Source organism: Diceros bicornis, chromosome 10 (genome assembly GCF_020826845.1).
Source record: "Diceros bicornis minor isolate mBicDic1 chromosome 10, mDicBic1.mat.cur, whole genome shotgun sequence".
Taxonomy (NCBI): Eukaryota; Metazoa; Chordata; class Mammalia; order Perissodactyla; family Rhinocerotidae; genus Diceros; species Diceros bicornis.
Window position 1 is genome coordinate 1266894 of NC_080749.1, and position 26227 is coordinate 1293120.

Here is a 26227-nt window from a genome sequence, read left to right on the forward strand (position 1 = left end):
TGTGGATGATCAATCCATTGATGTGGATGGGGTGTTGAAGTCCCCTACAATTATTGTGTTGCTGTCAATTTCTCCCTTTAAGTCTGTTAATAGTTTCTTTACATAGTTTGTTGCTCCTGTGTTAGGTGCATGTATATTAATGTATTATGTCTTCTTGGTGGAATGTCCCCTTTATCATTATATAATGTCTGTCTTTGTCTCTTGTTAGGCAAGGGAAACAAAAGAAAAAATAAGGAAGTGGGACTACACAGACTAAAAAGTTTCTGCACAGCAAAGGAAACTGTCAACAAGATGAAAAGACAACCTACCCACTGGGAGAAAGTATTTGCAAATCATATATCTGACAAGGGGTTAATTTCCATAATATATAAAGAACGCATACAACTCCACAACAAAAAAAAGAACGACCTGATCAATACATGAGCAGAGGACATGAAAAGACATTTTTTCAAAGAAGGTATACAGATGGCCAACAGGCACATGAAAGATGTTCAACGTCACTAATTATTGGGGCAATGCAAATCAAAACTACAATGAGATATCACCTCACACCCATCAGAATGGCTATTATTAAAAAGACAAAAAATAATAAGTGTTGGAGAGGATGTGGAGAAAAGGGAACCCTCATACATTGCTGGTGGGAACACAAACTGCTGCAGCCACTATGGAAAAAAGGATGGAGATTACTCAAAAAATTAAAAATAAAAATACCATAAGATCCAGCTATTCTACCTCTGGATATTTATCCGAGGAATATGAAGTCAGTAATTCAAAAAAATGTATGTGTCCCTATGTTCTTCACAGCATTATTCACAATAGCCAACACTGGGAAGCAACTCAAGTACTTATCAATGGATGAATGAATAAAGATGTGATATATATACATATATACCATGGAATACTACTCAGCCATAAAGAAGACAACATCATGCCATTTGTGACAGTATCGATGGACATTGACGGTATTATACTAAGTGAAACAAGTCAGATAGACAAAGAAACATACTGATTGATTTCCCTCATATTGGGAAAATAAATAAACACATAGATTAGTACAGATTGTAGTTACCAGAGGGAAAGAGGGAAAGGTGTAAAGGGGCACATATGTATGGTGACAGATGAAAACAAGACTATTGGCAGAGAACATGATCCAGTCTATACAGAACTGAAATATAGTAATGTACACCTGAAATTTACACAGTTATAAGCCATATGACCTCAATAAAATTAAAAAGAAATTTATTTTTAAATATAGCAAGACCCACTTTACACCTGGGCTGCAGGCAGCCCACGCACTCACTGAATTACACAGAAGGACAGTTTCCCAGGTGAGTCCTGTCTGCTTTGCCACCCTCGGAACCTCCTGATGAAGAACACAGGCCCAAAGATGCTGAAGCAGGTGGGACCCCTGGAGCAGGGAATGTTCTGAGAGTGTGTGACACAAAGTATCTGTGCAGTGCATACTGGGTAGTGAGTTTTTGCTTCTCTTCAAGGTATGCCTTTGGTCATAATCTGCCGATAACTCAAGGAAAATCACTGGTAGGCTTGTTAAATGGAAAATTCTCGTGTCCCAACTTCAAAGTTGCTGAGTTAGAATTCCGGGGAAGGGACACTGGACTTGTCCAGTTATTACCGTGTAGACTGAAGTCTGAGAAGCACTGCTGCTGGCGTCCAGCTGTAGCCACTGCCCGAGGTCAAAGCTCCACATCTTGTGAGGCCTGAGACGGCTCGCAGGGGAGATTTCTGTCTGTCGTCTGCAGAGGGGCGGCCACCTCACCTCTTCCCGCCAGCTCGCTTCCCTAACTGGCTTCCTTGTGCCTTTCTTACTCCTTTTCTTTACCTTCAGAGATAACTGGGAGAGGCAAGATAGAGATACAAATTTTACTAAATCTAACACTTAAGTAATCTTTAAAAAATTGTACAGCGTTCAGATGTAATATTTATTTTTCTGTTGGGTTGTTTTTTGTCTTTCTCCCTTTTGTTGTCTTAAAGTATTTTGTGTTAATGGCTGGGAAGATAGCATGATATTAACATCAGCTTTATATTGAGCCCCAAACCAGGAAAGCACTTTATATTTGTCATATGGAATTAAGAATCACATTTGTGTTATGATGTATAAAGGAATTTGGTTGTTTTATTCCTTGTTTTTTCTTCTTTTTGGCATAATAAAGTCCCAGTTTCTTCTTGGTGGACTGATCAGGAATACTGATGTCTGATCTATAAGTGAAGAGTAAATAGAAGAGCACTGTTACTTTTCATAAATCTCTTCCTCACTAACTTTTCCTAAATGATAGCATGGGTGTTAGAGTTAAGAATTTTGATTTTTCCCCCATTGGATTATAGAGAGAAAGATAGTCATTAGAGACTTAACTTGGAGTTGTAGTAAAAGAGCATAACATAAGAGCACTGAGCTTGGGCTTTGCCATGTATCAGCTTTGTAACTTGAGTGAGTTTTCTAGCCACTGTACCCAGTCTCTTCATCTATAAAATGATGAGAAGAATAACATCTACTACATCGGGATATTTTGAGGGTTATGAGAGTTAATGTATGTTCAAGCACAGAATTAACATTCAGAATGCAGTGCCTGGTTCAGTAGAAGTGTTTGCTGCTGTTATTATAATTATCATTGTTTCATGTCCTATCTTCCTCATGAGTTCCCTGTAAAACCAACAATATTCCACAGCGTAAACAGTTTTATTCCAGGTCCCTGCTTAAAGGCCTTCAGAGGGAGCCTCGTGCTCATAACCTCCTGTTTTTATCCCAGTCTCTGGAGAGATGCATTTACCTCTTTCTTCTTTGCACTGAGGCACTGAATGGGGGCCCACACCCAACCATGCATGTCCTCCTTTTAGTATCCGATGCTTTTCAGACACTGCTTAGTGTTTACTTGGTGGACTATACCCCCTGACATGAACAACTCATGGGAGATAAGACGTAGAAAACATTGCTCCATGTAGGTCTCTGAGTTTATCATAACTCTGAGTACAGTTGATCAAGGGCCAAGGTAGAGTTCCATAATGCAAAGATATTCAGTGATGAGGTTGTTCTAATGTGACACCGTCTGAAAATAAAGCAAGCACATAAAAGCATATGAAGTTTTAAAAGGAAAAGCACACAACTAAAAGAATTGATCCCATTAAATACACTATTCTATTTGTTTATGCATCAAATTACTGATAGGAAATAGCCAGGTGTAGAGATAGTAGAATTGATCAATTTCATAGATAATTCTTTTTAACAGTTGTTCGTATCTTGTGTTTTACATCATTGATTGGGGTAATATTTTCATCATTTCCTTTCCTAGTGCCTTTATCTTTCTCAACTTTTCCAAGAGATATATTTATATTATTCTCTAAAATTTTAGGGCAATTTGAAAAAAGTTATCAAACATTTTAAGTTATTGATTTTGTATACTGGAGGAGATCTAGATTGAAAGTTAATTAGTGATAATTAGAGTTTTAGTTTGGTAAAAGATGGTAGTTGGAACTGATAACAGGATGTTTGTAACCTAGTTTTTTCTTCATTATTTGATGTAGTTTTCAAAATGAGAGAGCAAGTAATTTTTCATGTAATATATTGTCTCATTTTAAAATATGTGTTCTTGGAGAGGGTGATGGAGGTAAGTAGAAAATAATTTAATGTAGTGACTTATTTTTCTCAAGCTGATCTGTTATAAACCCAACAGCTATATAGCGTCATTTTGTCCAAATGACCTGATGGCACTTTCTTGACTTTTCTTGCTGTGACTCTAGCAATCTGAGGTCACACCATCTTTTCCCTCCTAGTCATGTTTTTAGTTGTAAGAGTGACACTATCAATAATGTAATGACAACTTTGCACACAGTCTACTATTTACTAAAATATATATATCAATTGCAAACTTTGATAACATAATTGTTAAGGAATGAACTATTTGCAGTGCACCTAACAACTGATTGCTACACGTTATTGTGTAGTGACATCATGGTTAAAACCATTATTTGCAACATGTGACCCCTTTCAATTTTATTTTAAAGGAAATAGTTCAATGACTTTTTTCTTTTTGAAGAAGAAAGATTTACATTTCCATCTTAGAAAATTGAGAACTTGCTTTTTGCCTTTTTTTTGTCTTCAGCTCTTCTTCCTACTGGTTACTAATTCACATGTCCAGTTTCTTCAGATTCATGGTGCTACCTCCTCTGTCTTTTTCATTGTTCTTACTTTAATTTTTCTATAATCCCATCTGAGAAAGATGTTTATCTCCACCTTCATATATCAAGGAAGGAACCGACCCTCCTTTATGTGAACTTGGAGACAGAGGCCAAGGTGAGGCCTTGGTGCCCCTCCCCACCAGTGAGCTGCAGAAGGGCTGCAGACTCTTGTGAATCTTTGGCTCCCCTCCTGACTCCCTACACAGTTGGCATTGACTCCACGGAGAAGCCCAGCTTGGTACAATCGAATTTTTGAAGTCTATAGAAGCCTACTGAAAGATAAGACTGGCTAGAAAGGACATCAGCAAGTAATGTGCTCCAAAAGTTGGTGGCAGAAACATTAATAAGAAGAAAACCTTTTCGTTTATCTTGTTTTCTTTTTATGTTCTCTATCTTCATTTTCCTTTACTTAGATGGTACAAACCCTGTCCACCCCCCATCGTGGTTCTTTTCCTGGAGTCCCACGGCAGTTTATTCATATCTCTTTCATTCAAATTATTTCTGTAGTGTAATTTATCTGTTCATATCTCTCTGTTTTCCTTGCAGACTGCCAACATTTCAAGACCTTTGGGCACATAGTGTATACTTAAGTATTTGAGTGAATAAATGAAGCTCTTTTGTGGCATAAGATCTAAATAAATAAAATACCTACTAAGCACATGAATGCAAGCATTTGAGAGAGAATTTTGTGTCTCCTGAAGCAGCCTGTGGACCAGTTTAGGGGCTCAGTGCCAAGGTTACTCAATAGATTTAGATAAAATGAAAGAGATAATTAACTTTAGTTGTAAAATTCTTGGAGAACAGGAACAGCATATCTAGGTGTGGATCAGGACTTGACCATTCTTGTTGCATCTTTGGAAAATCCAGTCCTTTATCTTTCTATGAAAATGTGACTGGCCAAGAGAATTAACAGAGGACTGGCTTTTAGAAAGGCAATTTTGTCACAGGAAAAAATATAGAAGGAGAGCTGGTAGAAACACAGCAGAAACTTTTTGTGTAGAAACCCTAAAAATTGGGTTTACATGCTGTCTGAAAGAACTGTAACCCAACTTTTCTCCAATATAGATTTGAGCAGCTTTTAAATATCTAGGAATACAAAAGGATTACAAAGGAAAATAGATCAAACTGAAAGAAATTTAGGATGGAACAATGAAATGAAGCTGAAGTAAGCCAGTGCACTGAAATGTGTTTCAGAAAGACCTGCAGATTTTAAAGGTAGTTGGAAATGTATCCCTCAGGTTTAAAGTAGAAAGGGAAATGGGAACAATTCTCTATCATCTCATGTCCATGAGATCAAAAGCAACAGTCTCTCAGAGAAGCAAAACTTTTCTGGCTTCTAATGTCCCAAAAAGTGTTTTGAATGGTGCCTAATGAAAGAGATTCTGTGTGACGTAATGCAAATACATTATCATCAACTAATTTCCAAGTTTAGTTCAAACACTTTAGGACACGTTCAATTGAGGTAATGGAGAATTCTATAAGGGGCCAAGGAAGAGGCTGACAGCATTCTCTCTCAGCTTCTCACTTGACCAAGGGAGAAAATGTTCTTGAACAGATTGACCACATCTCCTAAAGACAATGCTCCATTTTCAATTTTTCTTTTTGTAAACTCAGTCTGCATTTCCCATTACATACGCAAGCTAAAGCCTGTGTGTAGACATCCTTCCTTGGCAGTGAGGAGCAGATCCATACTATTAAGTAATCAAATAAGCAAAACATCCGGTTGGCCCCTTTTAGGAAAATTACAGGTTTAAGCCCACCTTCATCAGTGGAAAGACATGGTATACCAGAATTAAAATATCTACCACTTATTATGCAGCTAATCATAAGTCATGCTATTTAAATGAAACTGAATGAATTCTTCTTCTATAAAGTGGACTAGATTTTAGACAAACTGATGTATAATTTCATATAGGTGCATTTTTACTCAAAATGTAAAACTCTTTAGAGACGGTTTCATTTAGTTTTAGAGGCATATTTTGTATATTTTGATGATTTTATTTATTTTCCTTCATAGTAGAAAGACACATCCTACTCGTTTTCTTGCTGCCTTCTCTCTACAAGATAAAACCCATCCAAGTTTATTTTGTTTTATAAGGCATAGGCTTACGTTGTGATGATAAAGAGATCATTTCTGAAACATGTTTGGAACTGTAGGGAGCCCAGAATTTTAGATTATGTTCAGAATTTTGTGAGGTAACTTCAAAGCAGATGGAACATTTAAAATTTTGCCAGAAAAATTTTCTCCTAAATTTCTTCACAGTAATTAAAAAAAAAAATGTTTAGTGTCTTAATTCTTCAGATGGGTGAGTGAAGGAGTTGGCAGGATTAAATGTACCCTTGAGAGATCTCTTTCTGGGTTACTCTTTCAAAATAACCATCGTGGGCCGACCCCGTGGCTTAGCAGTTAGGTGCACGTGCTCCATTGCTGGTGGCCCTGGTTCAGATCCCAGGCGCGAACAGACACAAAGCTTCTCCGGCCATGCTGAGACCACGTCCCACATACAGCAACTAGAAGGATGTGCAGCTGTACTCTGTACATCACGTTCATCTTAAAATCTTGACCCTCTACAACTCTTATACTTCAGCTAGCTATTTTGAAGAAAGTGTTTAGATAAATTTCTCTTAGATGTTATAACATGGTGATTCAAGGAGATAAAAACTATCACGAAAGGGATGGGGATGGAGAATGAATTCAGATCAGGCAGCCATGGAATTAGACAGAGGGAAACTGAGAACTTAGGTGTGGGTGTTCAAAATATTTCTTGATACATCTTTGTAGTTCATTGGTGTGGTAAACTGCACACAGTCTTATTTACTGTTGGAGCCCAGAAGTTTGTTCCTCTGGGCATGTCAGCAGGTCTCGCTCGGCCTATAGAAAAGAAGCTAGGAAACACTGCCTGCGTTTCTAATGTAAAGAACTGTTCATGTTCCACCAGGAGACCTCTTGGGCTCTTCCCTGCACTATCTGAATAGAAAAAGAGGAAGAGAAGCTTTTCTCCATCTGCACAAAGCCGGGACCCTATCTTGAGTTTGAGAGGATTTGCATGTGACTGAAAACAAAGTGTTCCCAAGTTTGGATTAGCTTTAACAAGATCTATTGGCTGGCTTTGATGTTAAATGTCTTTATCCAAAATTGGCTACCTCTAGTGTTAAGTTCAGAGTTGAGATTTGTGAGTATAAGAAAGAAGAATTCCTTTTTCATTAACTCAGTGAAATACAATATTTGGGAAAATGGTTATATTTGATGGTCACTTGTTAATTTTCTGTTGCCACAGTGACATCTGTTGGTAAGTGACTACTTCATGTTATTATCGATGATTTCTGTTTGAAAGACACACCCTGAGTTTGATAATAAACGGCAAGCAATAGGATATATTGGAGTATATGAGGAAGCCATTTGGGGTAAATCTAATTCGGCCTGAGTTTGTTTTTCCAAAAGGGTCTGTCGCCTGCATTGTGTATCTGCTTTACCATGTCTCCAAGAGAAGAGTAAATGCCCTTAAGATAAGGATGCAGCTTCCCCCTCATTTGCATTGCCTTAAGGATAAGCATTTCTCCCTAGGCTGGGATTTTACTGCTTCACTCATCCTGTGACCACCCAGCTCCAGACAACAGACCTGACACCAGCCATGCCCATCGAGACAGCAGACCTGCTCCCTGCTGTGTTCATCAATAGCTATTCTGGCAGGGCAACCTGGCAGGGTGATCTTGTGGCTATTGTAAAAGGGACAGTACAATCCTATGTGATACATGCTCTTTGACCATATATAACCACTCTGTACATCCCACTTCTTCAGTGCCCTTCCTTCCTAATGGAAGGAAGGCCCAGGGCCATGGTCCTCAAAAGTTGGCTCATAATAAATTCACCCCAAGTTTGATTTATACATTGGTTACAGATTATTTACGTAGACATTTCTTGGTGTAGTCATGGCAGGATTTCAGAGAAACCCACCAGAGACCACCTGGACTCTACACTGAACTGGCATTGGGTACCAATTGGGGCCCATTGTGCCCCCCAGATCACTGCATTCTTCAGGTGACCCCAGTGAGTTTTCCTGAAACCTAGACCTCTTTATTTTAAGTCGACGGTCCAGAGTTTATTCGAGCTGTTTTCAAGACTTAAGGTTAGGTGTCTTAAGGGAGTACTGGTACATTCTCTAGGTCAGAGGAACCTAGGGAGAAATTCCTAGGAAAGAGAAATGTAAAGGGAATTTCATAGGCCTGGGGAGCCTAGGGGGAACTTTTGGAGTGAATGGGGCAGGGTGACTTATTAATATGGCTTAAAATTGGGAAGAATTATGTTTATAAAGTATGAACAAAACTGCTTGATAGAGAAATGAGAGACTGAATCTGTTCAGCTCTGAAGAAAAGGGACATTGCTCCTCCCGGCCTTTCGGGCATTCTCAGGCAACTGAGTATCTCATCGGGGCTGTCAGAGGCGAACACCACGACGTGTAATGGTCCTTCCTATAGGGAGTTCCACTATCATTCATGTTAATTAATCACAGGTTTGTCCGGGAACGTGTACAGGAGGGTTGGTCACTCGCGCTCCAAACCCCCACGGCAGTACCTAGACTGCGGGCGGGAGAAACCAAGGCATGTAAGAGAGTGATTACGACCTTTCTTTAGCGAGTAACAGTCACAAGCAGTACACTCCTGACCCACTACACAGTCCCTAGAAATTGTTCAGACTTTGTAGCAAAAGAAAAGAAAAGAAAAGTGGGAAATTGAGTTTGCTGGACCGTTCCCGGCTGGCTGGCCTGGCTTCTGAACCCAGGAGACTTGCCCAAGTGCTAAGACAGCAGAGGGCCTAAGACTGAAAGAAATAAAAAATGGTTAAGAAGATTTCTGCAGCTAGAAACTAATAAATTTTCTAAAACAGCAGCTATAAAATCTTTGTTGCATTTGTCTGTTCTTTATGTGTGTGTCTCTACATGTATGTTATATGTGCCTGATATTTTACCTCCGGAGGGTATGGTCAAAATCAAGAGGTCTATTCAATTAACTTGAAGTAAGCACTTACAAAAGTTGTTTCTAAATCCACATGTTTTTCCAGTTAACGTGATATAATAATCTTTGGTAAATAAAAGCTTATTTAAGCTCGTTAGTTTTCAGCATTGGATATAATGCAGATATGCAGCCTTTATTCGTCAAATAAATTGATGGTATTTCTATTACAAAACTGGTCTCAAAAATAGTAAATGATGCCGAATATTATCTAATGTCTCATAAAGTCTTGTAGGCAATCTAAATAATTATTGAGGGGCGGGCCCCGTGGCTTGGCGGTTAAGTGCGCGCGCTCCGCTGCTGGTGACTCGGGTTCAGATCCTGGGTGCGCAGCGATGCACCACTCGTCAGGCCATGCTGTGGCGGTGTCCCATATAAAGTGGAGGAAGATGGGCACAAATGTTAGCCCACACCAGTCTTCCTCAGCAAAAAGAGGAGGATTAGCATGGATGTTAGCTCAGGGCTGATCTTCCTCAGAAAAAAAAAAATTCATTGAGTATCTAGATCATTTCCAAATAAGATAAAATATTAGACATTGATTGCTAAATATAGGTTTATCTACTTTTGGCTTATTACAGAAAAACTAAAAGGTGTTTTGGGTCTATTGGTAAACATGTCTTGTGTTTTATTTAAAAGATTGTACTATAAAGTAACATTTCCCAAAATTACAAAAAGTGTCCACATAAATTTGTCAAGCCACGAAATGCTATGGTAAAGAAATTTTATAATTGCTTACTTAGTTTTTACTTAAAAATTAAGGTTTCTAAGGGTTAAAAATTTCTAAGATGTGATTAAGCTACTAAAAAATTAAGAAAACTAAGTTTGTATTCAAGGAGAGTAAGATGTGTGTTTTCATTAAGAAGATATGAAAAATGGAAATATTTTTGTTTGGTTAGGAAAGATAAATTTGCCCTGAAAAGTACTAGAAGGAAAAAAAGGAGCGCATGGCACAAATTCTGAATGTAAACAAAAAGTTATAGAAGGTTTGTTGAAGAGAAACCCTGAGGAGTTTTATACATGGTCAAGTTGGCTAAGATTAGACTAAATCCAATTAAGTAAATGATTTTTAATATCAAAAGTAAGCTGGTACAAAATTCAAATTTGGTCTTCCTTTTAAAAGGATAATTTTATTCTACTCTTTTTTATCTTCCCCCAAAGCCCCAGTAGATACTTGTACATCATAGTTGCACATCCTTCTAGTTGCTGTATGTGGGACGTGGCCTCAGCACGGCTGGAGAAGCAGTGCGTTGATGCACGCCTGGGATCCGAACCAGGACCGCCAGCAGTGGAGCGTGCTCACTCAACCGCTAAACCACGGGGTTGGCCCTATTCTACTCTTAATCTACTCTCGATAGAGGTTATTATGTAAAAAGATTTTTCTTCACCTTTGAGTTAAGTTTATCTAAATAACAGAGATCTGTTTTGTTAAGGTAATTTCCTATGTTCAAAAGACTGAGGTCTCTCTATTAAAGTCTTTTTGACTGTTTAACTGCTGTTTGTTAACTAAGCATGATTTCACTGCGACAAGAGCAGCAACTCCTTGATCTTGTCTGACCAAGTGTTTAAAACCCTTCTATATTTTTGACAATCTCCCCAAAATTCATATCCTAAATAAAGTCTGTCTAATAACGTTTTTCTTTGAGAATTTTCAAAGGGCCCTGGCAATTCTCAAGAAAATTTTATCTCTTCCTATAAAGAGGGAGATACTAAACTAACTAGGCTTGTTAAGTATGCTAAATTGCATGGGCAGCATTGTCAAGTAAATGATAAAACTTCTTAGGTTATACTGCGTAGGTAAATATTACTCACTATTTTAACCCTGCTATCTTGCTTCCAACATTACAAGAGGAAGGATCACGACTGCACTCTATTTAATTTGGTTTACAGATGGGTCTTACTTAAGTGATAAAAAAGATATTACCAAGCTGGATATGCTGTCCAGCCTCAAGAATGCCTGTGTGGGGGAAGAGGGAGAATTACCCTCTGCCCTTTCCCTTAAGGTTCTTATGGCTGCCCAAATAATTAACAAGACAGGTTAGCAGGAGAAAATAATATAATATATTATATTATATATTATATATAATATATTATAAATATAATAACATGTATACATGGGAGAAACCAGGGACACTGCGTTTCTCAACACAATAGCAGAAATTCTCATCTTAAATACCATCTTTATGTAAAGACAGAGGAGGATGTTGGGGGTGGGGGGTGTCAGTTACAGGAGATCGCCACTAAAGCTCTGTAAACAAGAGTGAGGTTATTATGCAGATTTAAGGCCTCACCTTCCACATTGATAAGTTTCTAGAAATGAGGTCATACCCCCTCTTCCCAATACAGAGAGAGAGATCCCTTTACAAATGGAGATTTCCCTTATAAATGTAAATGTTTGTCTGGCAACTCCTCAGCAGGGCCATCCAGACAATGTGGCCAGAGAGATAGAACTTCTGATAAGATGGGCTTGTTGGTGTCTTTCCTATTGTAACATCTATTTTACATTATATTACAGCCATCAGATAGAAGATCTGTTGCAGGAAAGAGTTACTATGTCAAATTCTTTAGGCAGTTAGTGGGGGAGGTCAAATGTCCGTCAGAGAAAACAATCGAGGTAAAGAGATATATTTCAGGGTGGCCAAATCTTGACCTCCCACACCTGCTTATTCCTATTAACTCTGCTAACCCAATAAAAGACTTCTTTCCACAGGCTTGAAAGAAATTGCCACCAAAGAAGAGAAATAGATATACCAGTCAAAAGGGGGAGTTTTTGACACCCCCTCACAGATGTGGTTTGCACCCAGTAAAAAAGCCCATAGTACCTATTGGAGCACAATTGCCACTTCTCTGGCATATACACCAATTAACCCATTGGGCACCTGAAAAGATAATTTTGTGGGAAGAGCAATGCTTTTAAAAACCTTCTCCCACAGCGGCTCATAAAGCTATACTGATTGTGTTATATGCCCAAAATATCATCTAGGGACACTACTACATGAATCACAAGGCCACTTTGCCTTTACTAAGGGACCCTTTGAGGTATAGCAATCGGACTGTGTCCAAATGCCACCATCTCAAGGATAAATATATCTTGTAATGACTGCCTGTTCTCACATTGGGTTGAGGCCTTTCCTTGCAGAAGAGCAATGGCTCTAATAGTAGGTAAATTACTATTAGAGAGAATAATTCCTGTTTGGGGAATTCCTGCTGAGTTACATAGTGACCAGGGAACTCATTTCACTGGACAAATAATTAGTCTATTTTAATATTGGGCCAATGAGACAGTATTTCCACTGTGCTTAACATTCCCAATCCTCAGGACTGGTGGAAAGAACTAACGGCACAATCAAAACTCAATTGGCAAAGCTTTCAGGAATATTTCATCTCATGGCTGAAAGCTCTTCCACTACTGCTCCTCAATCTTAGATCTACGCCCTTTGCTAAACATCGGCTGTGTCCTTTTGAGATAATAACTGGACAGCCTATGCAATTAGATAAAGAAATGTATGAATCAACTTCACGTAAAGAAAATATCTTAATTACTGCCAAGGTCTCATTGAGACACTTAAAAAAAATATATATATATATATGAGAAGTCAGTAGCCGATTCTTTTTACAGAGCCCTCCCAGACCTTAAGGATGATAACCTAGAAAATTTATTTATCAGAAGAGTCATCAAATAAAAGACTCTACAGCCCTATTGGAAAGGAACATACCAGGTACTTTTAACCAGTTCGTGCGCTGCAGAATCAAAAGACATAGACTCATGGAGTCACATTTCTTGTTTTAAAAAGAGGCTTTTGCATCTGAGTGCGTTACAGTTCCTATTTCTGAAAGCTGACTTCAACTGGCCAATACGAATATCTCCAAACCAGGATGAGAAGAAGACAACATCAGTTGTAGACAGCTGTCCCAAGACTCCGGACCAGGACTGTATTCCCAACCTTAAATCCACTCATTTAAACCTTTGTTATGCTTAAACTGTATACTTATTTTATAATTGTTACAGTTAAGATTTTCAGAATACTATCATACATAAGGAAGGTTCTTGATTTGCAACAGACTGGTCTTAATGTTCAGGCATTTATCGGGTGGCTCCTAATATAACTTAATGGTTGTATAGAACAAATCTCTGGCCTTGACTACTGGCCTGATGGCTGAAACACTACACCCGATCTTCCTTTAAATGCAGGGAAGGATTCACAGTGACAACTGCTGCCAACCTTCCTCTGCTTAAGGCCAGACGGGCTCATTCAGTGTTCCCCTGGTATGACCACCGAGCAGCTAGCTATATTTGTTCCTTTTTTAGGACTAAAAGATGTCACATCACATACAGAATCCCTTAGTGACAGTCAAGCAGGAATTGCCTTATTAAATACTAAAATGTCTTTAACAAAAAGACTGTCTTTCAAAATAGAATGGCCTTAGATATTTTAACTACATCCCAAGGTGGTACATGTACAATCATTCAAACTGAACGCTGTGTTTTCATAACTGACGAGTCTTCCAATGTGTACTCTCTGCTAACGCCCATGAAAAAGCAGGTGAATGCCTTAAGCGATCCTGCGCTCAGTCTTGAGTTGTTCGGTTGGCTCCCTTCTGGTATTGGTTCCCTTTTTCGATCTGGATTGCAATTCCTATTTCTATTACTTCTTGGAATTCTTGTACTAGCCATAATATTTAAACTAATTGCTGATTTCTATACTCAGTGCTGTAAGACTGTCATGTAAGCTGGAGTAGTGAAAGCTGAGGTGATCGATTGATCTTATAACCTTGGACAAACTTCCCTTTTTGATAGTGACTAGGCCTAAGAACTCATTTTACACTAATCTTTTCAAAGATGTTAAATTATTATCATTGTTATTGTACTTGTTCTATAATTGTGCGTAGCGTAAATACAAGGAGTGATAAAAAGCACATACACAATGTTTGTGCAACAACCTAAAATAAATCCAAAACCCATGAAATGCTTCCTCTATTAATATACGTATACCTCTTTGCTTGTCCACTATATTCAATTAAATCCCCCAACGGGGACAAGTGGGCAAATAAATGAGATCAAAGCCTGGCACCGAGGGACATGATGGACCCAGGGCAGGCAGCAACCACCCTGGGGCTGACGGACAATATTTTGATCATCAATGTTTTCTATCAAAATATTATAGATCGGGCCGGCCGTGTGGCTTGACGGTTAAGTGCGCGCGCTCCGCTGCTGGAGGCCCGGGTTCGGATCCCAGGCGCGCACCGACGAACTGCTTCTCCGGCCGTGCTGAGGCCGAGTCCCACATACAGCAACTAGAAGGCTGTGCAACTATGACATACAACTATCTACTGGGGCTTTGGGGGAAAAAATGAATAAATAAAATTTAAAAACATAAATAAATAAAATAAAATTCTTAAAAAAAATATTATAGATCAAAAAGGGGAAAATGATAAATAAATGGCAAGCAATAGGATATATTGGAGCATATGAGGAAGCCGTTTGGGGTAAAACTAATTCGGCCTGGGTTTGTTTTTCCAGAAGGGCCTGTCGCCTGCATTATGTATCTGCTTTGCCATGTCCCAAAGAGAAGAGTAAATGGCCTTAAGATAAGGATGCAATTTCCCCCTCCTTGGCATTTCCTTAAGGATAAGCATTTCTCCCTAGGCTAGGATTTGACTGCTGCAGTCATCCTGTGACCGCCCAGCTCTAGACAACAGACCTGACACCAGCCATGCCCATCGAGACAGTGGACCTGCTCCTCACTGTGTCCATCAATAGCTATTCTGGCACGGCCACCAGGCAGGGCGATCTTGTGGTTATTGTAAAAGGGACATTGCAATCTCATGTGATACATACTCTTTCACAGTATATAACCACTCTGTACACACCACTTCTTTGGTGCCATTCCTTCCTTAGGGAAGGAAGGCCCAGGGCCATGGTCCTCAAAAGTTAGTTCATAATAAACTCGCCCCAATTTTGATTTTTTTTTTTAATTTTTATTTATTTATTTATTTTTTCCCCCCAAAGCCCCAGTAGATAGTTGTATGTCATAGCTGCACATCCTTCTAGTTGCTGCATGTGGGACGCGGCCTCAGCATGGCTGGAGAAGCGGTCCGTCGGTGTGTGCCTGGGATCCGAACCCAGGCTGCCAGTAGCAGAGCGCACGCACTTAACCGCCAAGCCACGGGGCCGGCCCCCCAATTTTGATTTATAGATTGATTATGGATTATTTACATCGACATGTTTTACAAGTAACAAAATATCTTGAAAGGAAACAATAAAGCCGCAGCCCTGCATTACACATGAAAGTTGTGCTCCCCCTGGAGGGAAAATGAGGATACGACATTGGTCGAGTACTTGATTTTCTAATCCACTGGTGCCTTTCAAAAATATAGCTATTATTGTAAGAGTAAAGATATCCTTAAGAATAATGCCACAAAACAGGTTTTCCCAGCTTCTTTTTGTCAGAGCTGAAACCAACATCAGGCTGGAGCACTTGAAGAGGCATGGGGGACTCAGCTAAGGGTTATTTAATTACCTTGAGATGATTAGCCAATAGCGAATAGGATGCAGAATGATTAAAAACAGGTAAATGGACATAAAGTTGGAAATAATTAAGAAAAATAACGCCTTCAAAATATTCTCTCATTATTTTTATAGCTTTTTTTTTTTTTTTTTTTGAGGCATGACTAGGATAGTATGTTAGATTTTTCTAAATCCTTATCTCCAAGGCATATGTTACTGAGTTCTTCTGTATATATCATAATGCCAAAGAAAACCTGGACCAAAGTATTCTGTACTATCAACAAGGACAAAACATGTACAACATTGCTCTATACATTAAGATTCCAGCTGTAATAGTCAAGATATATATTCATGTGTGCAAAATTATAATGATTTTCTATTTTTCTCGGGCTGTGAACCATGGTAAAGTATATAATAATAAGCAGAAATCCTGATGAACTAGGTGATTTAAAACACCTGATGTTACATCTTGGCCATTCAAGGGTGAAATACATCAATTTAAATTTCACACCTTCTTTCCTTCTAGCCAGTGAAGTGTCTGGAAGACATAAAATTAATTGAGAGTTAAGAGTATTTGGAAGCAGTTGAGGTTAAGCCCTCAACAATGGTGGCCCTTACTTCTGGAGCCATTGACTCTTTGTCATATGTTTATTGTATAGACGAGTTCTCTTCTTAGATGATTTGTGTATGTTTCATAGAAGAGAGACAGGGCAGGAGAATTAACTATCACTCTACACCGGTTCCTTTACTGTATTACCTCATGCAATTCTTACAGTAATCCTTTAAAGTAACTATTATAATTCATATTTAATTGATAAAGAAAACCATGTTTAGGGGCCTGCTTGGTTGTGCAAGCGGTTAAGTGTGCGCGGTCCGCTACGCTGGTCCGGGGTTCACTGGTTCGGATCCTGGGCGCGTGCCGATGCACCGCTTGGCAAGGCATGCTGTGGTGGCGTCCTGTATAAAGTGGAGGAAGATGGGCATGGATGTTAGCCCAGGGCCAGTCTTCCTCAGCAAAAAAAGATGAGGATTGGCAGATGTTAGCATAGGGCTGATCTTCCTCACAAACAAAATAAGACCATGTTCACAAAATTGATCAAGGGTAAGAGGGAAGATCTGAACATCATTCTGTTGGGTTTATGCCTCTATTCTCTCCACTGTGATAAAAATGGTGCTTCAACATGGGTACTCACCATCTGGCTATTTAATACCAGTTCCTGCCAGCATTATTGGATGAGATCAGATGAGAAGTTTATTTCCAAAGTTATTCTATTATATTTAAACTAACTATTTATGAGTCAGATGTCAAGACATGTTTTAGAGGCAGAGAGAACAACTGATTACTTCACCTACACATTTTTCAGTTTTACTATAACTTTCATGTGTCACATTGTGTCAACTTTACGAACTTTAGTGCTGCACTGTTCTTTTTTAAAAAACTTACAATTTCATTTTCCATGTAAAGCACTTTGCTGTTTTCTTCTTAGTCACTAGATGGCAGTTCTGTATGTCTGTAAATTACCACTGTAGCAGGATATGAGAGGTCTTAAGCCAGTTTGCTCTGTACAAATGATGGACATAGGAGGATTTCTGGTCCATCAAGGCTGCTTGTGTTATTCTGTGGCCGTAACGGCGATGTCCAGGATTACTTAGTCAAAGGCACGAAGCAGAGTCAGAAAGCATCCTCTAAGTTCTTTTTCAGATGTGAGTTCAGGCACCTATCCTCTCACCTGAGCACACTGGAGTTTATTGAATGTGTTCTGACTCTTACTCTCTCCCTGTAGTTAATAAGTCTGGGAGCTCCATACCCCTAGAAAAAAACACATGACTCATAAAGCCTTTTCTCAACTAAACGGAGTTGAGGGCTATGGCGTTGCCTGCGAGTCTGATGCTTAAAGCAAACGCAGCTGGTGCTCATGTGGAGGGAAAGGGCGTCAGCCACTCCTGGAGGGCTTTTATTGATGCTCCTATGGAATGAGCAAGTTTAAAATAAAACCACATTGCTTAAACCTCACTAACTGATTATTTTATTTTCAAGTAATATGCTGTGAAAATCTGCTGTGTCTAAAAAACTATTTCACAAAACTGAAACAATTCTGTTTTTTATTCTCTGGTATTTGAAATACTATTAAAACTGTAAATCCTTTAACATTCTACAATATACAAATAGGCAAATTTCAATTATATTCTCTAAAAATGTTTGCTCCCATGTTAAAGATTAATATATTGTAGCAAAACTGGGTACCACCCAGTTTTTAACTCATTTTTTGCTTTTGAAATTACATATAAAATTTGTGTTTTGAAGTATTTTCCTAAAACTCAGCATCTTTCTGGTAAATGGACTAGTTGACAGGTAACTAGAATGAAATTTGATCTTTAAAACTCTAGCTTTGTGTAAGAATTGATAATATCAGGCAGTTGAAAGTTGGGTCTCTCCACATTATGATATTTATTAATTGTGAATAGCCACATCTGTTACAAAGTGCTGAATAATAACAAGAAATTAAACAATATCAGCCTTCTCTTACCCCACATGTACCGTTTATATGCAAATAAACTCTCAAAGGTCAGGAAAATGCTTATGATTTCAGCTAACTGGTAAAATACTATCTCATTCCAGTTTTAACCTCATTTGAAATTGACTTAAAACTCTTCTCTTAGGATCCTGCTCTGATCAGTGCCCCCTGGTCCCCTCAATGCCTCATTTGGTTGCAAACCTATCTGAGGAATTGAAGATTCTTTTCCATTTGTTCTCTTTAAGGTATCTGTCATAGTGCTTTTTATACAATGACCACTCGGTACAATTTATTATTAGTTTCAGAAACACCTTGGGCTGGCCTCATGGCTTAGCGGTTAAGTGCGCGCACTCCGCTACTAGCAGCCTAGGTTTAGATCCCGAGCGCGCACTGATGCACAGCTTCTCTGGCCATGCTGAGGCCGTGTCCCACATACAGCACCTAGAAGGATGTACAACTGTGACACAACTATCTAATGGTGCTTTGGGGAAAAAAAATGCAGGAGGATTGGCAATAGATGTTAGCTCAGAGCCGGTCTTCCTCAGCAAAAAGAGGAGGATTAGCATGGATGTTAGCTCAGGGCTGATCTTCCTCACAAAACAAAACAAAAAGAGTAACATCTTTATTTAGGAACAAATCAAGGAAATAGATGTCAGGAATGTGGGGTCGCCTAGCTGATGGTGCTTGAGGGATTCCTCACGTGAATCTTGGCATAGAAAAGTTTAAAGTGTGAAGCAGCATTGGTCAGATCACAAGTGTGGGGTGAACATAATTCTGAAGGAATAATGATGGAGACGTAAAAGCAAGAAGCCACTTGAATTGCCTTGGAAGATATTAGACACATCAAAGGGCTGGGGAAAAAACCTTGTTTAATGTGAGCTCTTTCAAAACTCGAAGGCAAAAAGTAATATGGATTTACATGGTAATTATAAACCACAAAACAACAATTCACAAGACAAGTAAACAACTAAAGTAGAAACCAGAGTAACAAAAAAATAGAGGTTAAAGGAGAGATGGAGAGAGATGGTTGGGGTCAGAAAACATGGCTTAGTCATCCTTGAGGTCTCCCTCACACTCTGATCATTCTTAGTGCTCAGTAAACACTTTGAGCCCATGAGCCTGGGGAGGGGCAAAGTGAGAGGTGGTTGGGAGGGGAGACAATGCGAGGATACCCTTGTGGAGGCACTGACATTGAAAATCAGTGACATTTTGCCAAGGTGTTTACCATAACATATTAAGGATTATCCTGGAAAGATAAGGATTTTTCTGGAATGTGCGTTTTCATTTTGTGGAAACTCCAACTAGCCCAGAGAACAATTTAGACATTTCAGCTTTAGAAATAAAGAGAGGGGCCAGCCCTGTGGCACAGCGGTTAAATGCACATGCTCCGCTGCGGCGGCCCCGGGTTCACAGTTTCGGATCCTGGCGCGCACCGATGCACCGCTTGTCAAACCATGCTGTGGTAGCATCCCATATAAAGTAGTGGAAGATAGGCGCAGATGTTAATCCAGGGCCAATCTTCCTCAGCAAAAAGAGGAAGATTGACATCGGAAGTTAGCTCAGGGCTGATCTTCCTCACAAAAAAAATAAAGAAAAGGAAATAATGAGAAACTTTTCTGTCAGTTTTAGGAATGAAAACCAGTTAGCATCTGGAAAACAGTTGCAATTTGAGATGAGAATGTGGAGAAAGAATTAGATGTCACACGTTGTTTTTGCTTTTCTCTAGGGCAGTAAGGCTTGCAGGGGGAATGAAGTTCCATCTTTGCTCTATTGAGTTTGAGAAGGTGTAAAATTCATTTGTTCTGGGCAACACTGTTGACCTGTGGAGAAAGACAAATGGTTCAAGCAGCTGATCTAAAGGAATAACTGAGCTCATATAAGTTCTTAGCTAATAAAAGGTGCTTCTTCTTTATTGAACTTTACTGGACATCCATTGACCTATATGTGCAAGGTATTTGTGGTAGGTATTGAAGGAAATACAAAGAATTATAAGGTTCCAAGCTCGTCCACATACATGAAATGGTTTGCAAGATGTATTTAGATTCTGCCAAGGTATTTAGTGTATGTTGTATTACAGAACTTAAAAAAATGAGAATGTTATTGAGAAATTGTAATTAAGGACAGCCTCTTAGGAGAGGTGGACTAGATCAAGTCCTCAAAGGGACCACTTTTGGACAGGTGGAGGGAAGAAAGAGTGAGGATTTCAGATGGGGGAAGAGGGGAAAGGTACAGGCATAGAAAGGAACATGGCATTTGGGCATGGGGGTGTGGAGGCCACTAGAGGCACAGTTTTCCCGTGACTGAGAGGCAGCTCAGTTTCCTCCTTCAGGAGCTCAGCACTGCTTCCCACCTCCTGGCCTCCTCCACCTGCAGACCCCCCGCCTGAGCCAAGGCCTATCTTATCTGGATCGCTGCCCAGTCTCCCAACAGTTCCTTTTACTTCCAGTCTTAATTTTTTCTAATCTTTCCTCCACAATGCCTCCAAAGTTACCTTCTGGAATCCAAATTTGCTTAAATCTGACATCTGCTTAGACTCTTTCAATGACTGCTCAGAGCATCCGTGAGATCATTCAGACTCCTGAGCTGGACACGCAGGCTTTCTCTTGCTGTCCTCATCTTTAGCCTCATCACCCACTGTGTCTTACATGTTCGCTTTGTTCCAGCCTTAAAAATACACCCATTTTCTGAAAGCTTTAGCATCCTTTATATCTGTCTTTTTATATGTGTTTCTTCTGTCCTCCTACTCCCTTTTTTGATCAACTTAATTCCTATTTCTTAATCTAAACTCATGTCAAATGTTCCTTCCTCTTGGACACTTTTCCTGAGAGGTCTCCATCCAGAGACCCCTTTTGATGTCCCCACTCTGGGACCCTGTACTTATCTACTTTTCCATAACTGTAGTTTTATTCATGTCTCATAGATAGTGAGCTCCTTAAAACTGAGACTATCCTTCTTCTTGATGAATAAATGGCAAGCAATAGGATATATTGGAGCACATGAGGAAGCCATTTGATGTAAAACTAATTGGGCCTGAACTTGTTTTTTTTTTTCCCCAAAAGGGGCCTGTAGCCTCTGTTCATCCATTGTATATCTGCTTTAAGCAATTAACATGTCCCAAAGACAAAAGCAATGTCCTTAAGTTGTAAATGTAACTTTCCCCACATTGGCATTTCCTTAAGGATAAGCAATTCTCCCTAGGCTAGGATTTGATTGCTGTGTTCATCCTGTGACCACCCAACTCGAGACAACAGCCACGCACATGGAGACAGCAGACCTGATACCCACTGTGTCCATCAATCGACGTGCTGACAGGTCAACATCATGACTACTGTAAAAGGGACATTGCAATCACATGTGATACATGGTCTTTGATGGTCTATAACCACTTTGTACACCTCACTTCTTTGGGCCTCCATTTCTTTGTGAAAGGACTCTCCTGGGCTTTATGGCCCTCAAAGGTTGGCTCATCATAAACTCAACACAATTTTGATTTATATATTGGTTGGATTATTTGCGTCGACATTCTATTAGTCCTTCCAGTATCTAAACACAGTACGTGACACCTTTGGGGCACTCGGAAAATGTTTGATGAGTGAATAAGTATGTGGGAGACCACACTGACTGGAGCAGAAGGGGCTTTTCAGGGAGTGGTAGAAAATCCACTCACATTCCTACCATAGTGGTTGAGGCTGTGGGCTTTGGACCAGTTTGTCTGGGCACAAAACCCAGTTATTCCACTTTTAAATGGGGAACAGGTGCAAATTATTTACTCTCTGAGCCTTAGTTTCCTCATCTATAAAATGCGGCTACTGATAACTCTTGTCTCATAGGGTTTTAGTGAGATTTAAATGCATTAACTTATGTAAAGTACTTAGAAGAGCTCCTGGGACATAGTAGGCACTAAAATGTTAGCTACCTTAAGTTATCATTATTGCTCTCATATCTGAGCAATACTCTGGTTTTGAAAAGATGCTTTCATAATATAGTTGATCCTCATTATTTGTGGATTCCGTATTTGCACACTTGCCCACTAGCTAAAATGTACTGGCAGCCTCCGAATAAACACCCACAGGGCCTTCATGTCCATTTGCAGACATGCACAAAGTGGTGAAAAATTTGATTCACTGGACGTGCACGTTCCCAGCTGAGGGGGAACCAGGTGACGCTCTGCCCTCGTTTCAGCCCACACTGTAAACAAGTGTCCTTCTTGCAGTCTATTTAGTGCCTCATTTCTTATCTTTTTGTGCCTTGTGTTGATGATTTTGCTGTTTAATATGTCCCCCATGTGTAGTGCTGCAATGCTGCCTGGTGTTCCTCAGGGCAGGAGGCTGTGACCTACCTTTACAGAGAAAGTATGTGTGTTGGACAATCTTCTTTCAGACGAGGTACAGTGCTGCTGGTGTGAGTTCAATATTAATACATCAACAATATATATTAAATAAGGTGACTTTAAAGAGAAACACACAGAGAACAAGGTTATGTATTGATCAGTTGAAGAAATTGTGACTAAGGCTTGCAGCAACATAACCTTGCATTTCCCATAGGAGCAGTGGGTCATATTCACCAATTCAGTGTTCACAGCGACTTTATAGAATGTCACACTGTGCATAATGAGAACTGACTGTATCTTATGTAATCCTCACGTACTTCTTTATAGTAGGCAGTGTAGGGAACAGGGTGTCCACATTCTACAGGCTATTACAAACCTTATGAGCCAAGTAGAGAATTTAAAATGTCTTGTGCTCAACATAAGAGCCATGAGATTTTGAGCAAGGAAGATCTATGATGAACTGATGTTTAAGGAACAATTACCTGGCAAGAGAATGTAGTATTGAGAGGAAGAGGGAGAACTGAGCTGAAAAGGAGGACCAGCTGTTAAATTCTCTAAGTATTCCCATTGTTAGGTGAGGAGATTTGGATCTAAGGTGCTGATGTGGTAAAGGAAAAGTAGCAGCCAAAGGATGAAATAATGGATTTGGTAACCATATATAGGGTGGAACTTAGGCTGTGGTTCTCAAAGTGGGGTCCCTGGACCTGCAGCATCAGCATCACCTGGGAACTGGGTAGAAATACAAATTCTCAGGTGCCGCCACAGACCTGCTGAACTGGAAACTCTGCGGTGGGCCCCGAAAATCTGGGTTTCAACAAGGCCTCCAGGTGCTTCTGGTGTCCATCAAGTTTAAGAACCAATGAATTAGAAAAATGATTCCAACACGTCACCATGCCCAGGTAAGCTCCCTGGCAGCGTGGTGGTATTTGTTTAGAGGATAAGATGCATTTTAAATTTTAGGAAAAAGTAGTTCAGCGTCTGTTTCATCATAAGGATTCCAGAGATGCCATTTTAGCTCTCTGTGTTTAGGCTCTTTTTTCCACAATATGTTCTCTTTTAGAGACCCTTTGGTAACTTATTTACCACTTACCACATGTTCTGAGAATCCCTTCTTTCTTGAAATCCCCTTTCAGACGTGAAAATATACTTTATTTTTTGTTCACAATCTCTTTTATTTAAAATCTGGATTTCTCTTCCTATAGGATCATGTATTGCACATGTAGCCTTACTGTAAATGTGGAATGCCATTGGTTTGTTCCAAAACCTTAGAATGTTTTAGAATTTAGAACATGATGAAGAGAGAATTTATATGCTTCTGTGTAGGACTCATATTTTTCAGATGTCTAGAGGTATCCCAACTTGCCAGTAATGTGGCCTTAGATTTAGCAGAACTTGAAAATCTGAATATAGTAGAAAATGAATTACATCTCTCATATTAACATTTACAAAATAAGTGATCACAATGTTAACTTACCAATAAGCACTTTCTATATTCTAGGCTCTGAAAGTATCTTGCTTACACAATAAACATGACAAAGTTTCAAAGATGAGCCAATTAACTTTTCAGCAAAAGCTTGACTTGAGTGTATCTTGGCTTCCTTTCTAACAGTTTTAGCCTTAATGTTACAGTATTGTTTTCTTTTTCTAGGAATCAGATAATCTTGTATTTGGTGAACATTTTAATTTTTAATGGCCACTTGTATTTTGTGATATGCACATGTTCAAACAACCTATAAGAACCAACCATTACCACCCACATACAGGATTATACAGGAATGGAAGAGTTTTGGCTGACTTATTGTATATAATTGTTCAGCCAAAGCAGATGGCAGACTCTACCACTTACAATGATTTAGGGGTTTGAAACAGTATTTTTAAATACAAATAATCTCAAAATTGGTAATATATAAAATATAATACTGTGTTAACTAACCAAAACAGTTAAATTTGTTATCTTTCCTCCATTTATAAGGATACACCCATTATATAGATTCTCTACAAAATTGCAGAGATCACTTTTTTCCTTTTCAAAGTTTATTTATTTTAATTTTTAAAGTGAGAACCTTAGTGTTGGGTACACTGCTGCACAATTACTGGAAATGCTGAGAGTCTTTTTGAAAAGTGTGGAAGTCTAAAGACAATGAAAAGTACATTTCTCCAATGTCAAGTCCTTTGAGCCTCTGTCTAGTTGTACACTGAAGAGATGAAAGATTAAGTACCAGCACATGACACAAGAGAACAGGCTGCCAATTTGAGGCCTTCCCACTGACCACAGTGTGCCTGGCAGACGCTTGGAGATTAAATCTGGCCTTTGTCCATGGGTGGGCCCTGAGAGGAGGATTTTGCTTAAATGACCAGAGAATAGACAACATTTTTTCTTCATAATAAGTAATACCATATAAATTTCTTTATAAATCTCTGAATAAAATTTAAAAAATATAACCCGTACAGATTCAACTCTTACTGACAAGCCCCACAGCCTTCTATAGAAAGCTCAACAGAAAATGTCTCAGCTGACTGTGAATTGGTCTTCTCTGAAAGCCAGCCAGCCCTTCACTGATAGCCTTGGATGAGGAAGGCCAGATACAATTCTTTGAAGATGTTTAGCTGAATTCAGAACCAAAAATCCTACCTCCAGTTGGCTCCTCTGTGAGAATGGATGGCCAGCCTTATTTCACAGGCTGGGCAGATGAGGTTTCAGATGAGCGTAAATGCTCTGTTCCCCAGTGATGGAAAAGCTGGATTGTGACTTTGATTCAGAGCTGAGATTTTACAGATAAAGATAGGGTCATAGAGGGAAACAACGATTTCAGCAAATTGGTTTTTTGTTCTCTACAGTGGGAGTAATTTAACAAGCAGATAGTCTCTCACTCCAACTTCTCTTCCCTGTTCTCTATTTGTAATATCGTTGTAAAAATTCTCTCTATAAAAATTTCGATCTTTTTTCTTTGCAGTCTGTTTATTATCATCTTTACGAATTCTTTGACTTCACCACCTTCTTGGCACCACAATGCTATCCATTGAGATATTATTATAGATTCAGTTTTGCAATTTCATCCTCTTATCTCTATTTCTTCTGCCATTTCTTAGTTTTAGTTCTTATTGTATCTTATCCTTGAAAACATTTGAAGCTTACAAAGTATATCAGTTCCTTATTTTCTCAACTTTTTATTATCTAAGTGCCCTCAACTATCACTTTTTTAAAAAAAGGATTTGAAATACATAAGAGAACAATACACTGTAATAAATTGACCACTTATAAAATTAAGTTCAACCTGAAATTCCTCCCCACTTAACGGAGACGATCTTTTATAATTCACCATGCTTTAGTTTGGGCAGGGTCAGTTTATCAATGATTTTTGGATGTTTTAAACCACATGAGATAAATAGAGTGTAAGGTAAAATTCTTAATCTTGAGAAGTTGTAGAATTTCCTGATGGTTAGGGAAATTAATGGTGGAGAACCTGAATCATATGAAAAGTAGTTGATTAATTAGCACCTGACAGAGTTTGTTAATTTGGTAAGGATGATGATAAGACATATATGTTGAAAAGATAACTTTGCATATCAGAGGCCACTGGGAAAATTCATAATGTTCTCAAATACTACAAAAAATGACCATTTTTTCATAAAAGATGTCATACATGATGGCATCATATACTTCTCTCAAAAAAT

The 26227-nt window shown here is 39.0% G+C and overlaps 1 protein-coding gene across 2 annotated transcripts in view; it reads right to left on the reverse strand.

The window, feature by feature from the left end:
• The window catches only part of LOC131410571 (ral-GDS-related protein-like), a 221444-nt gene extending 195557 nt beyond the window's left edge, over window positions 1-25887 (reverse strand). Inside the window, exon 1 of one of the 2 annotated variants that reach the window (XR_009221312.1) lies at window positions 25873-25887. The gene's annotated coding sequence lies outside the window, so the exon portion shown is untranslated. The remainder of the gene's footprint in view (window positions 1-25872) is intronic. The other variant, XM_058548684.1, reaches the window with a different exon arrangement.
• Window positions 25888-26227: the final 340 nt, after the last annotated feature.